Genomic DNA, 15784 nt, shown 5'->3' on the forward strand with positions numbered 1-15784 from the left:
TTTTTCTTCTACAGGGGATGTGAGGAGTTCCCTAGTGTCCTATAGGTTAAGGGTCCAGTGTTGGATCCCTGCTGTGGTGCAGATTCAAGCCCTGGGCTGGGAACTTCAGCATGCCCTGGGAGTGGTGAAAATCAGTCAGTCGATCAGTCAGTGGGATTGACCTCAGACCATTCTGCATGGTCATTATCTTGGTTGTCTCCGCTCCAAGAGGCATTTTCACACAAACCCTGTGTGGGGAGGTAACGGTTGGAAGTGCACCCCAAAGAGCAAGATCTCTCTAAGTAGAACTTGGATGCTGGAGGCCTGCTGGGCAGGTGGGGATTGTGGGCATTGAGGGCTTGGCCTGGGAGTCAGCTGTTGTCATTTCCCTGTGGTCTTCTGCAATCAGTATATCACTCGTTCTCTCTGTTGTCATGTATTTTCCAGACTGTTGCTTTGGGAGCAAAGGATCGTGCTTCAAAAGTCTGAGGACAAGTTTGTCCTCTGCGAGCTTGGCTAGAATAATTCCCCGGTGGCCACACAACAGGGTGCACCTTGCCACTGAGCCAGATGAAGGTACTGTGGGACCTGACTCAGTACATTCAGGCATGGACAATGATTCTAGTTCATTCAGTGTTCCAAATTTCCGAACAAACTCTACACATGCTAAGCCATGTCTTTCTTTTACTGCATGATGGAAATTCAAATGAACTAACTTGGAGTTCCTGTCGTGGCGCAGTGGTTAACGAATCCGACTAGGAACCATGAGGTTGCGAGTTTGATCTCTGGCCTTGCTCAGTGGGTTAAGGATCCGGGGTTGCCGTGAGCTGTGGTGTAGGTCGCAGATGCGGTTCGGATCCCGAGTTGCAGTGGCTCTGGCGTAGGCTAGTGGCTACAACTCTGATTAGACCCCTGTCCTGGGAACCTCCGTGTGCCAAGGGAAGCGGGCCTAGAAAAGGCAAAATGGCCAAAAGCCAAGCAAGCAAGCAACCAACCAAAAAGCAAATTGAATAACTCCGTTGGTAATTTCACAACCATGGAAATAATGATTCATTTAAACTCAACATTTGGTTCCTGGTTAAAAGCAAAGGTGACCTCACTCACGTTTTGACGTTCGCTGATATTTGATGTTTCTAGTTGTACTAGATCCCTCCACGGAACCACATTTCCCAATTGGAAAACAATACTAGACGTGATTTAGAACAACAAGATCATACTAAGAGGAAATGGTGAACAGATATCACAGAAAGCTCCCCTAACCCATTCCTCCAATTTCCACCAGTGACAACGTCCGGCACTGAATGGGGAACTCGTGGTACACTGAGCGGCAAAAGGGTCATACAGTTTTAATTAATGAAAAGTTCCCCGTATACATTCAGGTTCATTTTTTGTGCTGTGACGTTAGTTGAGGTTGGACACATGCGCAATATTACGAGTCCCCAGGATGTTACCACAGAGACCGTGTACACTCTCATTTGTAGCAGCGCGTTATTCCTAACAGCCAAAAGGTGAAACCAATCCCAAGGGACAGGAAGAGATCAGGGGAGAGATCAAATGCGATATGTACCCCGAAGAGAACAGTGTTGCACCAGAAACAAAATTAAACTATTAGATAGGTTATCACATGGGGGATGCAAAATAAAACACTGTTTAACAGTAGTGACGAGTTCCCATCGTGGCATGGCAGAAGTGAGTCCGACCTGGAACCATGAGATTGCGGGTTCGATCCCTGGCCTCCTCGCTCAGTGGGTTAAGGATCCGGTGATGCCGTGAGCTGTGGTGTAGGTGGCAGATGGGGCTGGGATCCTGCCTTGCTGTGGCTCTGGCGTAAGCCGGCAGCTACAGCGCCGATGAGACCCCTAGCCTGGGAACCTCCATATGCCATGGGTGTGGCCCTAAGGAAGCGACAAGGATGACAAGAAAAAAAAATGGTGAAATCAGGCAGCACAGCAACAGAGATAGCGTGCAATTCAACACATAGGCGGCAAGTAGACTAGGCAGACTGTCAGAGCTGGAACGGAGAGATGGCTAAGACCTGGCAGCAGGGCTGAAGGGGGAGTCAGTCACTCCTGCATGGGTGCAGAGGTCCTGTGAGTCACGACGAGAAAGGTTGAGAAAGGTTGTTAGGGACAGTGGTGCAAAGTACGTAGCATCGGGAAGGCCTGCTCTCCCTCCCCTGCCTGAGTCTCCTATTGCCAAAGTATTCCAAAGAGAAGTATTACGTGTCTAAGAAGAGAAAAGAGGTGACGCATTGGGGAGGATGGAGCGTGAACACAGGAGCACCCTGTGGGAAGAGTAGGGAAGCGGAAATGATCTCCTGCCATTTCAGCAGATGGAGGAATGGGGCCGGAGGTGAAAATGGGCAGGAGGACTCGGGAGGCTCTCTGGTGGCAGCAGAGCCGGCATGCTCGTGTTGGCCATTTCTCAGCTGGGGAATCCGCCACGGAGAGGTTCCCTTTAGCAAGAGAGGCAGAGGCTCCCTTTCTCAGGTCTTTCAGGGTGCTGTCTGCCTTCCTTCGAGACGTTTCCCCAGGAGGATGGGCCAAGAGGAGCTCCGTCCGTGCCTCATCCCGCCCCCGCCCCCAGCCCCAGCCCTCGACTCCCAGCCCCTGTCCAGTCAGGTGAGGCGCCCAGAGTACCTCGTGAGCAGCACCACCGCCTTGCTGACAGTGACTTGTGTGTCCCCCAGGAACTCACGACGACGATGTTGTGGAGGCCGGTGGGAGTGAGAAGACTGAGGCAAAGCCCCGGCTGGGGGACATGAGGACGAGGCGGCCCCAGTACCTGAGGTGGAGGTGGAGGAGGAGGCGGGCCAGCCCCGTGAAAATGGCCAGGAGGAGTCCTTAGCCATCGCCTGGGCTGAGCCGGAAGACGAGCCTGGCCCCAAGGTAAGCTCACCTTTCTTGATGTGAGGTTGGAAAAGGTGCCTCCTTTCTTCTTGGATGTACCTCCTTCAGAAATGGAAATCTGAGAAAGTCCACTGTAGATGATATATGCAGATTGCTGTGCGGAGGACTGTTGAGTCCAAGTTTGGTACCAAGCAGTAGCTCCTTCCCGGGGCATTTGCAAAAGGGACCGCATCAGTTCCCAAGTGTGCAGTAGGGAGCATATGTCTTTGAAGAAGCCGGAATGTTGTTTTGTCTTGTTTGTCTTTTTTTGCCTTTTCTAGGGCCCCTCCCGCGGCATATGGAGATGAGGTTCCCAGGCTAGGGGTCTGATCGGAGCTGTAGCCACCGGCCTACGCCAGAGCCACAGCAACGTGGGATCCGAGCCTCGTCTGCCACCTACACCACAGCTCAGGGCAGCGCCGGATACTTCACCCACTGAGCAAGGCCAGGGATCGAACCCGCAACCTCATGGTTCTTGGTCCGATTCGTTAACCACTGTGCCCGATGGGAAGGCCAAAGAAGCCTGAATGTTTGTTAAATGTACGAGGACTTGGGAGATCTTCCATGAAAAGCTGGCGCCTTTTCCAAAGGGGTCTTCGCCGTGTTCTTTTGGGGAAACGGACTCAACGCTGCCTTCTGTCTGCGTGCCTGCGGTCCCCAACGGCAGGAAGACCTGTGGCCGCAGTGCAGAGGATGCTGTGACACTCACCGTGTTTTCTCTTGTCTCATCACAGGTGGACGGGGCGGACGATGAAATCTGTGAGTATTCTGGAGCCCGGCTCTGCTGAGGAGAAGTCCAGGTGTTGAGGAAATGGGGGGGGGGCCCGCGAGGGAGGCGGGGTGGGGGGGCTCTCCTGCTCCTTTGGTTGCAGAGACACCCTGATTCTGGGTTCCTCCTGGGAATGAGGGTGAAGGATGGGGTGAAAGAGACGGACTTCCCAAGAAGGGCCACCCCAGGTTCTAGGGTCCCTGGACGAAAGGAGGCTCTTTGTATGGCGTGGGTAGGTGTCGGGGGACACGGCCGGGGGGGTGGGAGGGTGGTGCGTGTGAGGGCCTGCTGGTGTGATTGGCAATCAGTGTGAGTGGGTGTGTGCTGTGGGGAGCCGTTTGTGGCTTAGCACCACACAGCTGTCCAGCTTCTAATTGAGGAGTCTCACGATGACCGCAGGCTAACCGTCCATTCCCTCGTTCTGCCCGCACCGGCTGGGAGCAAGGGTTTGGGGGAAAGGCATTGCTTCCTCTGTTGGTCTTTCTTTTCCTTTTCGCTTCCCTCTCTGCCTTGTGTGGACTTTGATACCGTTGTTTCAAACACGTGCCAGGGACTCGAGCCCCTTCAGGCTGTGAGTGTCCCGAGGAGTGTTGTGAACGCTGTGCTCCACCCGCACCTCCTGCCCACTCTGGGCAGCCACCCTTCCAGCCTCTGCTCAGGAGTGGTGTGTCAGACACTTGATGCGCATGACATCAGAGAGTCTTTGTCCTTCTGTGCCTGACTTGCTTCGCTTGAAATGCTGTCCTCCAGCGAGTTCCTGTCGAGGCTCAGTGGTCATGAACCCGAGTGGTATCTCTGAGGAAGCGGGTTCGACCCTTGGCCTTGCTCAGTGGCGGCAGAGGTCCCAGACGCGGCTGGTATCCAGCTTTGCTGCGGCTGGGGTGTGGGCCGGGGTACAGCTCTGATTGCGCCTCGCCTGGGAATTTCCATATGCCGCGGGGCGCTCTCAAACCCGAAAGGAATGATCAGTAATGTCTCCAGTTCTCTGTGCATGCTGCAGTGGGTAGGGTTTCTGTGGGCGTTCCCCGTGTCTTTCTCATCGTGTGCCCGTGGCACTGGGCTCTGTTTGTTGGGCTCTCGTGTGTGTGGCGTGCCGGGATCCTGGATGGCGGTCTCTTACCGACACCGATGGTTTTCCTTAGATGTCCACGCACAGTGGGACTGCGGGTCCCGTGCTAGGTCCGTGGGCAGCTTTCCTGAGGACCTGCATAGTGTTTCCCGTCCTGGCTGGGCGAGCTGACCTTCCCTCCCACAGCGTACAGAAGTCCAGGTAGTCACATCTTCCCAAACGACCTGTTCACGCTTGAAAACACTCGCGTCCTACCAGGAGGGAGGTGAATAGCTCGTTGTGCTTTTGCTTTGCCTTGCCGTTGTGGTGGGTGACTTTGGAAACGTTCGTGTGTGTGCTTGCTGTCTGTTGTCTTCTTGGACGGAGGCGGTCTCCCAGGCTTCCGCTCACCTACACCTGAGTTATTTGCCTTTTGGGTCAATTGATTTGGCGTTGTTTCCCACAAGATTCTGGACATGAGCCCCTGTTCCAAATGTAAGGTTTGCAGATAGCGTCTTCTGCGGGTTGTCTTTCCATTCAGTGGCTCGTCAGACACTGTCCTTCTGTTTGTCTCTGTGTTCATTGAGGTGCCGTGTTGTTTCATTTTCTGCCGTGTAGCAACATTCCCAGGCGTGTGTGTGCATAAACACAGGTTCCTTTTGGACTGTTATCGTCCGTCCCGGTCGATTTCAGAGATGGGATCCAGTTCCCCGTGCGCTGCAGCAGGAGGACCTCGTCGTCGCTCCATTCTCAATGCCTAGTTGCATCGACTCCCCCCAAACGCCCAGTCCGTGCCTTCACGAAAGCCACAAGTCTGTTCTCTGTGTCCATGGGTTTTGTGGACAGGGTCCTTTGTGCCATGGTTTAGACTCCACATCTAAGTGAGATCTCTCTCTTTGTCACGTAACTTCGCTTGTATGAGAATGTTCGATCCAGCCCTATGGTTTTGAATGGCATTGGTTTCTTCTTGGATTTTCTGGCTGAGTCGTGAATTCCCCCTCGTGTATGTGGACCACATGGTCGTGATCCATCCCTGTGCCTGTGGACATGAGGTGGTGTCCCTGTCCTGGCTGTTGTGAGTGGTGCCGCCATACACACACAGGGGCATGTGTCTCTTTCCTGGATACGTGTGTCGTGGTATCTTCCAGGGCGCTCGCTCGGCTTGCTGGGTCGCATGCCTGTGCTGCGTTCCGTTTTGGGAGGCCCCTCCGTGGTGCCTTCAGTAGTGGTGTACCGGTGTACGTTAGCACCGGCAGTGCTGGGGGGAGGCCTTGCTCCAGCCGTTGTCTGCGACCGACACCAGAGCTGGCGAACGCTGGATCCTTAACCCCCGCGAGGCAGGATCAGCCCGCAAGCTCGTGTTCGGTCGATTGTTTCTGCTGCGCCCCGACGCCCGACGGGAACTCCTGCTTGTTTTTGCTGTTGCTGTTGAGGTGTATGAGTTTTCTTTATGTGTGCTTTGGAGAGAACCTCACGGGCAGGGTACCCGTCTCCTCGTGTTCTAAAGCTGCTGTCACAGCGTGGCAGCGCTGTCCAGAGGGACCATTTATGCTTCATTGAATCAGCCAGTAGTTAGGTCTGCCTCTGGCAGTGAACAGAAGAAAGCAGCCAAGGGTTCACTCCCCCGAGCCAGCACGCAAGGGTGTCCGTGCAGCTGGACTTTCAGGTGTGTCACGCTGGGGCTGAGGCCTCCGGAGGGACTCCTAGAAGGGAGGCGTGCGTGTAAAGCGCCATCCCTCAGCAGCCCACGACCTCGGACGGTTTGCCACTGTGGCAGTGTTTTATTGATGCTTCTGAGGCCCATAGAGCACGCACGGGGAAGTTCTGAGCACACGGAGGACAGCCAGGGCGGTGCTGTGTGGCCGCAGTCAACCCTAAGTAGGGGTCCGAGTGGGGGACGGTCGCTAACACCTCGATTCCTCATGTCTGTGTTTCTGCAGCTTGGAGCTTGGAGAGTGTGTGTGAAGCGACCTCGCTGACAGCCACCTCGCAGAAAGTGATCGAGGTAAGAACAGCTCTCAGGTAGGAGCCAGTGGGAGAGGGTTCCCGGGACACTTGGGTTAGGCCTGCCTGCTGGAGGGTGGGGCGGGTGAGTGTGCAATTGCAAAAGAGAAAGAAATTGGTGTAAAGAATGTTCGTCGCCTATGTTCCTAAGAGGGGGAGCAGGTATGAATGCCCGAATGTTGGCATCTGTGCTCACGTTGTGTTGGCGGGCCTCAGTCCCTGGAGCAGAGGAAGGCCTGGGCACCTGGAGGAAAAAACCCGGGTGATGCTGTTGACCGCCGTCACCTCGGGGAAGCCGGGGAAACGGGAGGGCCACTCCTTCTCACGCCTCGCTTCCCCGCGGTGTGTTTCTACAGACTCGGTGGCGGAGCGCACCGACTGCCGCCAGGATGAGGAGGCTGCAGGTAGGAAGAGCACGCAGCTGGGATCCAGGGGAGAGGGTTCCTGGAGCAGCTGGGTTCCACCTGCTGCCGGGAGAGGGCGGAAGGGGCTAGGACTTGGGTGGGTGGCCTACTGAGCGGAACTCCGCTGTGGTGTTTTCCCCTCTGAAGTTGCTAAGCCGAAGACGACTTGGGTCCCTGGTCTTTGTTGTGCTGTGTTTGGATTCGTGTCTCCTTCCTTTGAGAGGGAGAATGGCTTTTCCCTCCCGAAGCGGCTCCTTCCAGCTCTTGTCTCTGGCCATGGTGCCAGCTTGCTTTGTGGTCGCACCCTGAGGGTCCTGTGCACAAGAGCTGTTGACTTAGTTTCCTTTGTTGCCCTTGAGGGCCCTGGTGTGGTGGGACGCAACCCTCTCCTAGGCCCTTGACCCTGGAGACAAGTTTGTCTAGTGAGTGTCAGGTGGCGGGTGAGAAGGCAGGTCTCTCCCTCTGCACGTTTGGGATTTCTGGCCTCCCTGTCCTGGTGTGTCCTGGCGGTGTGTCCTGAGGGAAGGGGCGTTCCCAGAGTTGGATGAGTTGAAGGAGACGGCCTTGGAGTAGCGTGGTTAACGAATCCGACCTGGAAACCATGAGATTGCGGGTTCGATCCCTGGCCTCCTCGCTCAGTGGGTTAAGGATCCGGTGATGCCGTGACTGTGGTGTAGGTGGCAGATGGGGCTGGGATCCTCCTTGCTGTGGCTCTGGCGTAAGCCGGCAGCTACAGCGCCGATGAGACCCCTAGCCTGGGAACCTCCATATGCCATGGTGTGGCCCTAAAGGAAGCGACAAGGATGACAAGAAAAAAAAATGGTGAAATCAGGCACCACAGCAACAGAGATAGCGTGCAGTTCAACACATAGGCGGCAAGTAGACTAGGCAGACTGTCAGAGCTGGAACGGAGAGAATGGCTAAGACTGGCAGCAGGGCTGAAGGGGGAGTCAGTCCACTCCTGCATGGGTGCAGAGGTCCTGTGAGTCCACGACGAGAAAGGTTGAAAAAGGTTGTTTAGGGACAGTGGTGCAAAGTACGTAGCATCGGGAAGGCCTGCTCTCCCTCCCCCTGCCTGAGTCTCCTATTGCCAAAGTATTCCAAAGAGAAGTATTACGGTCTAAGAAGAGAAAAGAGGTGACGCATTGCGGAGGATGGAGCGTGAACACAGGAGCACCCTGTGGGAAGAGTAGGGAAGCGGAAATGATCTCCTGCCATTTCAGCAGATGGAGGAAATGGGGCCGGAGGTGAAAATGGGCAGGAGGACTCGGGAGGCTCTCTGGTGGCAGCAGAGCCGGCGTGCTCGTGTTGGCCATTTCTCAGCTGGGGAATCCGCCACGAGAGGTTCCCTTTAGCAAGAGAGCAAGGCTCCCTTTCTCAGGTCTTTCAGGGTGCTGTCTGCCTTCCTTCGAGACGTTTCCCCAGGAGGATGGGCCAAGAGGAGCTCCGTCCGTGCCTCATCCCGCCCCCGCCCCCAGCCCCAGCCCTCGACTCCCAGCCCCTGTCCAGTCAGGTGAGGCGCCCAGAGTACCTCGTGAGCAGCACCACCGCCTTGCTGACAGTGACTTGTGTGTCCCCCAGGAACTCACGACGACGATTTGTGAGGCCGGTGGGAGTGAGAAGACCGAGGCAAAGCCCCGGGCTGGGGACATGAGGACGAGGCGGCCCCAGTACCTGAGGTGGAGGTGGAGGAGGAGGCGGGCCAGCCCCGTGAAAATGGCCAGGAGGAGTCCTAGCCATCGCCTGGGCTGAGCCGGAAGACGAGCCTGGCCCCAAGGTAAGCTCACCTTTCTTGATGTGAGGTTGGAAAAGGTGCCTCCTTTCTCTGGATGTACCCCTTCAGAAATGGAAATCTGAGAAATCCACTGTAGATGATATATGCAGATTCTGTGCGGAGGACTGTTGAGTCCAAGTTGGTACCAAGCAGTAGCTCCTTCCCCGGGGCATTTGCAAAAGGACCGCATCATTCCCAAGTGTGCAGTAGGGAGCATATGTCTTTGAAGAAGCCGAATGTTGTTTTGTCTTGTTTGCTTTTTGCCTTTCTAGGCCCCTCCCGCGGCATATGGAGATGAGGTTCCCAGGCTAGGGGTCTGATCGGAGCTGTAGCCACCGGCCTACGCCAGAGCCACAGCAACGTGGGATCCGAGCCTCGTCTGCCACCTACACCACAGCTCAGGGCAGCGCCGGATACTTCACCCACTGAGCAAGGCCAGGGATCGAACCCGCAACCTCATGGTTCTTGGTCCGATTCGTTAACCACTGTGCCACGATGGAAGGCCAAAGAAGCCTGAATGTTTGTTAAATGTACGAGGACTTGGGAGATCTTCCATGAAAAGCTGGCGCCTTTTCCAAAGGGGTCTTCGCCGTGTTCTTTTGGGGAAACGGACTCAACGCTGCCTTCTGTCTGCGTGCCTGCGGTCCCAACGGCAGGAAGACCTGTGGCCGCAGTGCAGAGGATGCTGTGACACTCACCGTGTTTTCTCTTGTCTCATCACAGTGGACGGGGGGACGATGAAATCTGTGAGTATTCTGGAGCCCGGCTGTGCTGAGGAGAAGTCCAGGTGTTGAGGAAATGGGGGGGGGGCCCGCGAGGGAGGCGGGTGGGGGGCTCTCCTGCTCCTTTGGTTGCAGAGACAACCCTGATTCTGGTTCCTCCTGGGAATGAGGGTGAAGGATGGGTGAAAGAGACGGACTTCCCAAGAAGGGCCACCCCAGGTTCTAGGGTCCCTGGACGAAAGGAGGCTCTTTGTATGGCGTGGTAAGGTGTCGGGGACACGGCCGGGGGGGTGGGAGGGTGGTGCGTGTGAGGCCTGCTGGTGTGATTGGCAATCAGTGTGAGTGGGTGTGTGCTGTGGGAGCTGTTTGTGGCTTAGCACCACACAGCTGTCCAGCTTCTACTTGAGGAGTCTCACGATGACCACAGGCTAACCGTCCATTCCCTCGTTCTGCCCCACCGGCTGGAGCAAGGGTTTGGGGGAAAGGCATTGCTTCCTCTGTTGGTCTTTCTTTTCCTTTTCGCTTCCCTCTCTGCCTTGTGGACTTTGATACCGTTGTTTCAAAGTGCCAGGGACTCGAGCCCCTTCAGGCTGTGAGTGTCCCGAGGAGTGTGTGAACGCTGTGCTCCACCCGCACCTCCTGCCCACTCTGGGCAGCCACCCTTCCAGCCTCTGCTCAGGATGGTGTGTCAGACACTTGATGCGCATGACATCAGAGAGTCTTTGTCCTTCTGTGCCTGACTTGCTTCGCTTGAAATGCTGTCCTCCAGCGAGTTCCTGTCGAGGCTCAGTGGTCATGAACCCGAGTGGTATCTCTGAGGAAGCGAATTCGACCCTTGGCCTTGCTCAGTGCGGCAGAGGTCCAGACGCGGCTGGTATCCAGCTTTGCTGCGGCTGGGGTGGCCGGTGCTACAGCTCTGATTTGCCGCCTCGCCTGGAATTTCCATATGCCGCGGGGGCCGCTCTCAAACCCCGAAAGGAATTGATCAGTAATGTCCTCCAGTTCTCTGTGCACTGCTGCAGTGGGTAGGGTTTCTGTGGCTGTATCCATCCCGTTGTCTTTCTCAGTCTGTGTGCCCGTGGGCACTGGGGCTCTGTTTCTGTTGGGCTCTTGTGTGTGTGGCGCTGCCGGGATCCTGGATGGCGGTCTCTTTACCCGACACCCGATGGTTCTTCCTTTAGATGTCCACGCAGCAGTGGGACTGCGGGGTCCCGTGCTAGGTCCGTGGGCAGCTTTCCTGAGGACCTGCCATAGTGTTTCCCGTCCTGGCTGGGCGAGCTGACCTTCCCTCCCACAGCGTACAGAAGTCCCAGGTAGTCACATCTTCCCAAACGACCTGTTCACGCTTGAAAACACTCCGCGTCCTACCAGGAGGGAGGTGATAGCTCGTTGTGCCTTTGCTTTGCCTTGCCGTTGTGGTGGGTGACTTTGGGAAACGTTCCGTGTGTGTGCTGCTGTCTGTTGTCTTCTTGGACGGAGCGGTCTCCCAGGCTTCCGCTCACCTACACCTGAGTTATTGCCTTTTGGGTCAATTGATTTGGCGTTGTTTCCCACAGATTCTGGACATGAGCCCCTGTTCCAAATGTAAGGTTTGCAGATAGCGTCTTCTGCGGGTTGTCTTTCCATTCATGGCTCGTCAGACACTGTCCTTTCTGTTTGTCTCTGTGTTCATTGAGGTGCCGTGTTGTTTCATTTCTGCCGTGTAGCAACATTCCCCAGGCGTGTGTGTGCATAAACACAGGTTCCTTTGGACTGTTATCGTCCGTCCGGTCGATTTCAGGAGATGGGATCCAGTTCCCCGTGCGCTGCAGCAGGAGGACCTCGTCGTCGCTCCATTCTCAATGCCTAGTTGGCATCGACTCCCCCAAACGCCCAGTCCGTGCCCTTCACGAAAGCCACAAGTCTGTTCTCTGTGTCCATGGGTTTGTGGACAGGGTCCTTTGTGCCATGGTTTAGACTCCACATCTAAGTGAGATCTCTCTCTTTGTCACGTACTTCGCTTGTATGAGAATGTCTCGATCCAGCCCTATGGTTTTGAATGGCATTGGTTTCTTCTTGGATTTCTGGCTGAGTCGTGAATTCCCTCGTGTATGTGGACCACATGGTCGTGATCCATCCCTGTGCCTGTGGACATGAGGTGGTGTCCCTGTCCTGGCTGTTGTGAGTGGTGCCGCCATACACACACAGGGGCATGTGTCTCTTTCCTGGATACGTGTGTTCGTGGTATCTTCCAGGGCGCTCGCTCGGCTTGCTGGGTCGCATGCTGTGCTGCGTTCCGTTTTGGGAGGCCCCTCCGTGGTGCCTTCGGTAGTGGTTGTACCGGTGTACGTTCGCACCGGCCAGTGCTGGGGGGAGGCCTTTGCTCCAGCCGTGTCTGCGACCGACACCAGAGCTGGCGGCAACGCTGGATCCTTAACCCCCTCGGCGAGGCCAGGGATCAGCCCCGCAAGCTCGTGGTTCCGGTCGGATTTGTTCTGCTGCGCCCCGACGCCCCGACGGGAACTCCTGGCTTGTTTCTTTGCTGTTGCTGTTGAGGTTATGAGTTTTCTTTATGTGTGCTTTGGAGAGGAACCTCACGGGCAGGGGTACCCGTCTCCTCAGTGTTTCTGTAGAGCTGCTGTCCACAGCGTGGCAGCCGCTGTCCAGAGGGAGCCATTTATGCTTCATTGAATTCAGCCAGTAGTTAGGTCTGCCTCTGGCAGTGAACAGAAGAAAGCAGCCAAGGTTCACTCCCCGAGCCAGCACGCAAGGGTGTCCGTGCAGCTGGACTTTCAGGTGTGTCACGCTGGGGCTGAGGCCTCCGGAGGGACTCCTAGAAGGGAGGCGTGCGTGTAAAGCGCCATCCCTCAGCAGCCCACGACCTCGGACGGTTTGCCACTGTGGCCAGTGTTTTATTGATGCTTCTGAGGCCATAGAGCACGCACGGGAAGTTCTGAGCACACGGAGGACAAGCCAGGGCGGTGCTGTGTGGCCGCAGTCAACCCTAAGTAGGGTCCGAGTGGGGACGGTCGCTAACACCTCGATTCCTCATGTCTGTGTTTCTGCAGCTTGGAGCTTGGAGAGTGTGTGTGGAGAGCGACCTCGCTGACAGCAACCTCGCAGAAAGTGATCGAGGTAAGAACAGCTCTCAGGTAGGAGCCAGTGGGAGAGGGTTCCCGGACACTTGGAACTTAGGCCTGCTGCTTGGAGGGTGGGCGGTGAGTGTGCAATTGCAAAAGAGAAAGAAATTGGTGTAAAGATGTTCGTCGCCTATGTTCCTAAGGAGGGGGAGCAGGTATGAGATGCCCGAATGTTGGCATCTGTGCTCACGTTGTGTTGGCGGGCCTCAGTCCCTGGAGCAGAGGAAGGCCTGGGCACCTGGAGGAAAAAACCCGGTGATGCTGTGTGACCCGCCGTCACCTCGGGGAAGCCGGGGAAACGGGAGGGCCACTCCTTCTCACGCCTCGCTTCCCCGCGGTGTGTTTCTACAGACTCGGTGGCGGAGCGCACCGACTGCCGCCAGATGAGGAGGCTGCAGGTAGGGAAGAGCACGCAGCTGGGATCCAGGGGGAGAGGGTTCCTGGAGCAGCTGGGTTCCACCTGCTGCCGGGAGAGGGCGGAAGGGGGCTAGACTTGGGTGGGTGGCCTACTGAGCGGAACTCCGCTGTGGTGTTTTCCCCTCTGAAGTTGCTAAGCCGAAGACGACTTGGGTCCCTGGTCTTTGTTGTGCTGTGTTTGGATTCGTGTCTCCTTCCTTTGAGAGGGAGAATGGCTTTTCCCTCCCGAAGCGGCTCCTTCCAGCTCTTGTCTCTGGCCATGGTGCCAGCTTGCTTGTGGGTCGCACCCTGAGGGTCCTGTGCACAAGAGCTGTTGACTTAGTTTCCTTTGTTGCCCTTGAGGGCCCTGGTTGTGGGACGCACCCTCTCCTAGGCCCTTGACCCTGGAGACCAAGTTGCCTGGTGAGTGTCAGGTGGCGGTGAGAAGGCAGGTCTCTCCCTCTGCACGTTTGGGATTTCTGCCTCCCTGTCATGGTGTCTTGCGGTGTGTCCTGAAAGGGCGTTCCAGAGTTGGATGCCCAGACCTGGGACATGAGCGCAGAGAGATCTACGTCCCCTTCCTCATTTTTTTCTTCTACAGGGATGTGAGGAGTTCCCTAGTGTCCTATAGTTAAGGTCCAGTGTTGGATCCCTGCTGTGGTGCAGATTCAAGCCCTGGCTGGAACTTCAGCATGCCCTGGAGTGTGAAAATCAGTCAGTCATCAGTCAGTGGGATTGACCTCACCATTCTGCATGGTCATTATCTTGGTTGTCTCCGCTCCCAAGAGGCATTTTCACACAAACCCTGTGTGGGAGGTAACGGTTGGAAGTGCACCCAAAGAGCAAGATCTCTCTAAGTAGAACTTGGATGCTGGAGGCTCTGCTGGCAGGTGGGATTGTGGGCATTGAGGGCTGGCCGGGATCAGCTGTTGTCATTTCCCTGTGGTCTTCTGCAATCAGTAATCACTCCGTTCTCTCTGTTTCATGTATTTTCCAGACTGTTGCTTTGGGAGCAAAGGATCGTGCTTCAAAAGTCTGAGGACAAGTTGTCCTCTGCGAGCTTGGCTAGAATAATTCCCCGGTGGCCACACAACAGGGTGCACCTTGCACTGACCAAATGATACTGTGGACCACTCTAGTACAATTTCTAGCCATGGCCCACCATGCACCATTCTCACTGCATGATGGAAATTCAAATGAACTAACTGGAGTTCCTGTCGTGGCGCAGTGGTTAACGAATCCGACTAGGAACCATGAGGTTGCGAGTTTGATCTCTGGCCTTGCTCAGTGGGTTAAGGATCCGGGGTTGCCGTGAGCTGTGGTGTAGGTCGCAGATGCGGTTCGGATCCCGAGTTGCAGTGGCTCTGGCGTAGGCTAGTGGCTACAACTCTGATTAGACCCCTGTCCTGGGAACCTCCGTGTGCCAAGGGAAGCGGGCCTAGAAAAGGCAAAATGGCCAAAAGCCAAGCAAGCAAGCAACCAACCAAAAAGCAAATTGAATAACTCCGTTGGTAATTTCACAACCATGGAAATAATGATTCATTTAAACTCAACATTTGGTTCCTGGTTAAAAGCAAAGGTGACCTCACTCACGTTTTGACGTTCGCTGATATTTGATGTTTCTAGTTGTACTAGATCCCTCCACGGAACCACATTTCCCAATTGGAAAACAATACTAGACGTGATTTAGAACAACAAGATCATACTAAGAGGAAATGGTGAACAGATATCACAGAAAGCTCCCCTAACCCATTCCTCCAATTTCCACCAGTGACAACGTCCGGCACTGAATGGGGAACTCGTGGTACACTGAGCGGCAAAAGGGTCATACAGTTTTAATTAATGAAAAGTTCCCCGTATACATTCAGGTTCATTTTTTGTGCTGTGACGTTAGTTGAGGTTGGACACATGCGCAATATTACGAGTCCCCAGGATGTTACCACAGAGACCGTGTACACTCTCATTTGTAGCAGCGCGTTATTCCTAACAGCCAAAAGGTGAAACCAATCCCAAGGGACAGGAAGAGATCAGGGGAGAGATCAAATGCGATATGTACCCCGAAGAGAACAGTGTTGCACCAGAAACAAAATTAAACTATTAGATAGGTTATCACATGGGGGATGCAAAATAAAACACTGTTTAACAGTAGTGACGAGTTCCCATCGTGGCATGGCAGAAGTGAGTCCGACCTGGAACCATGAGATTGCGGGTTCGATCCCTGGCCTCCTCGCTCAGTGGGTTAAGGATCCGGTGATGCCGTGAGCTGTGGTGTAGGTGGCAGATGGGGCTGGGATCCTGCCTTGCTGTGGCTCTGGCGTAAGCCGGCAGCTACAGCGCCGATGAGACCCCTAGCCTGGGAACCTCCATATGCCATGGGTGTGGCCCTAAGGAAGCGACAAGGATGACAAGAAAAAAAAATGGTGAAATCAGGCAGCACAGCAACAGAGATAGCGTGCAGTTCAACACATAGGCGGCAAGTAGACTAGGCAGACTGTCAGAGCTGGAACAGAGAGATGGCTAAGACCTGGCAGCAGGGCTGAAGGGGGAGTCAGTCACTCCTGCATGGGTGCAGAGGTCCTGTGAGTCACGACGAGAAAGGTTGAGAAAGGTTGTTAGGGACAGTGGTGCAAAGTACGTAGCATCGGGAAGGCCTGCTCTCCCTCCCCCTGCCTGAGTCTCCT

At 55.3% G+C, this 15784-nt stretch overlaps 1 long non-coding RNA gene across 3 annotated transcripts; it reads left to right on the forward strand.

The window, feature by feature from the left end:
* The first annotated feature begins 365 nt into the window (after positions 1 to 365).
* On the forward strand, positions 366 to 14175 carry LOC110258817. 3 transcript variants are annotated; one of them, XR_002341251.1, is made up of 6 exons: positions 366 to 555; positions 2669 to 2867; positions 3602 to 3626; positions 6625 to 6689; positions 7045 to 7092; positions 8674 to 8712. It is a non-coding gene; the product is annotated as an uncharacterized LOC110258817 (long non-coding RNA). The 3 variants fall into 3 exon arrangements; XR_002341252.1 differs by lacking the exons at positions 366 to 555; positions 8674 to 8712 and adding an exon at positions 14101 to 14175 and having other exon boundaries at positions 2511 to 2867; XR_002341250.1 differs by lacking the exon at positions 366 to 555 and having other exon boundaries at positions 2514 to 2867.
* Positions 14176 to 15784: the final 1609 nt, after the last annotated feature.

Source organism: Sus scrofa, unplaced genomic scaffold (assembly GCF_000003025.6).
Source record: "Sus scrofa isolate TJ Tabasco breed Duroc unplaced genomic scaffold, Sscrofa11.1 Contig469, whole genome shotgun sequence".
Classification (NCBI taxonomy): Eukaryota; Metazoa; Chordata; class Mammalia; order Artiodactyla; family Suidae; genus Sus; species Sus scrofa.